The 5165-nt window shown below is 33.8% G+C and overlaps 1 pseudogene; it reads right to left on the bottom strand.

Annotated features, from left to right (window-relative positions):
* Positions 1-2886: 2886 nt before the first annotated feature.
* LOC129043859 (heterogeneous nuclear ribonucleoprotein A1-like) lies at positions 2887-4955 on the bottom strand (annotated as a pseudogene).
* Positions 4956-5165: the final 210 nt, after the last annotated feature.

Below are 5165 nucleotides of genomic sequence, written 5' to 3'. Positions count from 1 at the left end.
TTTCCTAATAGGTTTAAAATGTAAGCTAAATTATAAATTGAAACAGCAGGCCTAAAATTAGATATGAATTCCTTTGTGGTACTGGCCATCACACTTCACATATCTGATTCTGTAGAAGCATTATTGGAATTATGCCGGGGTGAACCCCAGATGTTCAAGCAACGCTCACTTTTCCAGGCAAAATTAAAATACAAACCCTTCATTCTGGCAGCTGAAATGCTTAAAGTTGGCATGAAGCCTCTCAGAGACTAATGAGAAAGACAAGAATGATAACACTACATTGAGATTCTATTTCATTATTCATCCCCTACTCTCTATGGAGGCTTTACAAACATTAGCTAATGCTCAGAAATATCCCTGGGAGGTAATTTATCATTGATGTCTTTGTCTTGTACCGTGGAAACTGAGGCACAAGGAAATATGAAATTATTTGGGCAAGTTCATCTAAAAATATATCAGCTGCAAAAGACTAGAAACCACATTTTAAAAAATTTCAAACTCTTGACACAGTCTTTATTAAAGTACTAAATATATACAGAATAAAATGTTGTAATAGCCAAACCATTTTTAGGTGAAGAAACCAAAGATCCTTATAATTTGATACATACAGCTATACTGAAAGGAAGAAAAAGTTGTTTCTTAATTCCTCTTCCTTTGGGGAAAGTACGGTGATATAACCTGGGAATAATACTTCTTGTGTAATACCCTAATGAATTGTTGGCATTAAAAATAATGCTCCAGATTATTTATAAGACCTTGGCATGCTCTCCAATTCACTGTGTGGCATTTCACCATGTTATTAGATAGTATTAAAACATAATTTTAACAATACAACAATATTCCACAACATAGCTGTATTATAGTCTAGATAGTTGTTTATCATTTTTTGGATATGTAACTCAGATAATATTTACTAATTTAAATAATGCTTCAATGACTAACCTTGTATATAAATCTATTCTACTCTCCAATTATTTGTCATATAGCAGATTCCTTGATCTGAATGCAAAGGGCATGATTCAAAAGGTAGAGAAATTATTAACACTCTTTCAATATTGCTAATTTTCCCTCCTAAAAGGTAGTATCAATTTACTCACCCATTAACAACACAATTGGGTTTACTTTGAGGCACTTTCTGCAAACCTGAGTATAAATATTTTTCAAACAAATATTTCTAAATTTTAAAGATAAACATTTGTGTATCACTGATTGATGTGTGACTGAGTGTGGATATTTAACAAATGTTTAATACCTCCTTTTATTTTACCTTTAAAGAACAACACTGAAACAAGCCTAAAGCAAATACTGGAATAATTATGTACTTTTTAAAAGAAATGAACTGTTATTAAACTACTGTACTAGTTAAATGTTATGAGGATAATTATAATAATGGACTTTTAACATTTTTTATTTTCTTTGTAAAATATGTGTGCTATTTATTGACATCTATGAGGTGTCTTCAAGTATAGAAATTACGTCACTGGACCTCTTTTGGGATGTCATGGTAATAGAAGGAATACTCAGTAGGAGTCCAATACTCAGTAGGTGTCCAAAATATCACATACCTATGAATTCTGGGTATGTGATTTGGTATGCTGTGAGATTTTAATCAGATAGTTTAAAATTTTTATACTTTCAAATGTTTAATTGAATAAATTATAAATTATTTATGACAGTACTCTTATGAAGTAGATGTTATAACACCCACCTCGTAAGACTACTGTCATAAATAAATGGGCAACATATGAAGAGGTACCAGGCATGTGTGGCACACAGTAGCTGCTCAATAAATATAAGACATTTTCCTCTTGTCATGGATTTATTTAACTTCAATAAGGCTTTGAGCTTTTTTCCCAGTGGAACTAATAAATTTTTCATTATTTCATCAAGTATCTCTAATCAGTTAATCTCATTAGCACAATAAATTATTTCTAAGACAGTTTGCTAAAAGCCTAGAATCCTATGTAGAACCATGGAACATATCAAAGCCAGTCCTCTGATACAAGAATTGCACATCTACCTATCTTTGAGAAAATCATATGCTAGCCAACTAAGCCATCCAATTAGAATCACTCCAGTGGATTTCAATTATAATTACTCATTTAAGAATTTTCTGACCTAGACTTCTATATCCATCACTCTAAGACCGTAGCTCTTTTTGGGAAAGTAATTCAGTAAGAATAAATGAACCAGTTTTTACTACTTAATTTATTATTGATTTTTTGCTTAATTTATCATGGGACAAATATTTAGCACTATATTAAAAAAATTCATCTGTAATTTCTTTCTTTTTGTAGACATCCTGTAGCTCTTTACATCTTAAGACACGGCTACATATTTTAACAGTCTCTAGGTGTACGTTGATAAAGACACTATAGGACTGCTAACTTGTACCACTATATCTATACCTCTGAAAGTAATAGAATTCTTGGTGGGGGGCACATGGCACTGAGAATAAATAATATGCTTTATTTAAGATACTCTAATTTGGGGTGTTTGGCAACTCACAACAGAATCTAATTCTAATTTATCAGTCATCTGATGAATATAATTGTTAAGTGTATTTTAAATTCATTCTACATATATCAGTTTTTAACTACTAAACACAATGTTCAAATCAAAAATCTTTTAAAAAGACATTTATTTAACATCATAATTACATTTAGCAATCAACAACATGGGTGCAAAAAAAATCTACATTAAAACCCTTTGTTGGAACGCTTTACACTTTCCACAGAAGAGAAACTAACATAACCTGTTATACAATTTTAGTCACAAAAACAGTCCTTATGTTTTCTGCCCATACACATGAGTATTGTCTAAAACATGTCTCTTCTTTGTAGCAGCTAGACCCTGCCACCACTGTGCTTGGCTGAGTTCACAAATCTATGGTAACCTATTGCTTCCCTGTCGCTTCTCTGGCTCTCCTCTCCTATTAAGCTGTGTTTCCTGGCAGTAATTAAATCTTCTGCCACTTCCATAGTTACTGCTGCCACTGGAACTGCCATAGCCACCGTGGTTTCGTGGTTTGGCAAAGTATTGGCCTCCGCCAACATAGGGGCCAGAGATTCTGGCTCCAAAGTTTCTTCCCTTCATGGGTCCAAAATTTGAAAACTGATTGTGATAATTGCCAAAATCATTGTAGCTTCCACCACCTCCAAAATTGCCTCCATCATGACCAAATCCATTATACCCATCCCCACTGCCACCAAAGCTACTGAAGTTTCCTCCACAACCAAAGTTGTCATTCCCACCAAAAACACCTCCACGACTACCACCAAAGTTTCCAGAACCATTTCGACCTCTTTGGATGGATGAAACACTAGCCATCTCTTGCTTGGCAGGGCTTTCCTAACTTCATAGTTGTGGCCATTCACCGTATGGTATTTCTGAATGACAATCTTATCAACAGAGTCATGGTCATCAAAGGTTACAAAGGCAAAGCCCCTTTTCTTGACACTGCCTCTGTCAGTCATGATTTCAATCACTTCAGTTTTTTCATATTGTTCAGAATAATCTCTTAGGTGATGTTCTTCAGTGTCTTCTTTAATGCCACCAACAAATATCTTTTTCACAGTTAAGCGGGCACCTGGTCTTTGAGAATCTTCTCTTGAGACAGCTCTCTTTGGTTCCACAACTCTTCCATCCACCTTGTGTGGCCTTGCATTCGTGGCTGCATCCATCTCCTCCACAGTGGTATATGTGACAAACTCAAAGCCCCTGGAGCACTTGGTCTTTGGATCTCTCCTTACCACATAGTCCTTCAGTATTCCCCATAGCTCAAACGGTTCCTCAGGCTCTCATTGGTTGTTGCAAAGTCCAGCTGTCCAATGAAGAGCTTCTGCAGCTCTTCAGGCTCTTTCGAAGACTCTGACTAGACATGACAGTAGTAGGAAGAGAGACTTGAACGATGCTTCCTCGGCGGGTGGACAGAAAGGAGTAAGCTAACGAATCTCAAATCGGATTCGTTAACCATTTGTTGATTGTTAGAAGTTCTATGGCTTGTTTCTGCAACTGAGAAACATTAGCTCTGATCTCTATGCCAAGCAATAATTTTTAATTGCATAACAACATTCTGTCCACCGAAAATTCTCACAAAGTCTCATGATCAGTTACTCCTCACAAACTTTTCTAATATAGTTAGAATTCTCTGTGTCTATAACCTAGTAGAAGGTATTGAATGGGAGAATTTGGCTTAGGATTTATGATGTATTCTACAATCTTCAGAGAGCTTTGCAATCATTGTCCACTTAATGAACACAATAGCCATGTAATGTAGGTAAGTATTATTATCCCACAATTGAGTAAAATGAGAGGTTCAGTGTCTTGCCTTGGGTGACATAGTTAGTAGGTAACAAATTAGAGATTAAGATTTGAAAATTTCGGACCCTCCATGTGTTGTCTTTTTTTCCATTCTCTAAAAAGCAACTACATTCTATTCTGGAAGAAGTTTAATTTCTGTAGAGGTTAAAATTATTCCTGAATATGAATTTTTAAATATATTTTAGGCCTTTGAATTATTTATTTTATGGAACCCATATTGCATTCACATGTAGTTTAAACCTTCCAATATTAACTGATACACATAATCCAAAATGAATAATTCATTCATTCAACAAAAGTATTATAGATGCTTAATAATACCATAAAGTAGCTGGTGCTAAGGCTAAAAAGAGTCAATAAGCCAAGGTTCCTACCTTCAGTAATTTCTTTGTCATTAATACTTTATGTTATAAAGAAGCATAAATACTAATAAAATATGTATATTTCACATATATGTTTAATATCCCCAAAATAATAATTTATACTAGACAAAATTCAAGTAATCTTTAAAACCTATCCAACTTAATCAATATGCTATGTTTATTTTGTTTTAGATATAAAGGAGCTTTCAAGTCCAGTTCACTGTAGTTAATAAACCAATATAAAATTACAAAGACATCTGGTTTATCCATAGTTACACAAGTTAAATTGAGGAAAATTTTATTAAAATAGTGTTTTACAAAATATAGAGTTTAGTTCCAGGCAAGAAATTATTTAAACACAAAAAAACTTCAAGTCAAATAGTGTTTTGTATGACTATATATAAACACTAAACTTGTGTTCCCTAAAATGTGATATTTTCTTTGTGTGGGAAGAATTAATTCACTTTGTCTCTACGCTAC

This window comes from Pongo pygmaeus, chromosome 1 (assembly GCF_028885625.2).
Source record: "Pongo pygmaeus isolate AG05252 chromosome 1, NHGRI_mPonPyg2-v2.0_pri, whole genome shotgun sequence".
Classification (NCBI taxonomy): Eukaryota; Metazoa; Chordata; class Mammalia; order Primates; family Hominidae; genus Pongo; species Pongo pygmaeus.
This window is presented reverse-complemented; position numbering and strand designations above follow the sequence as displayed.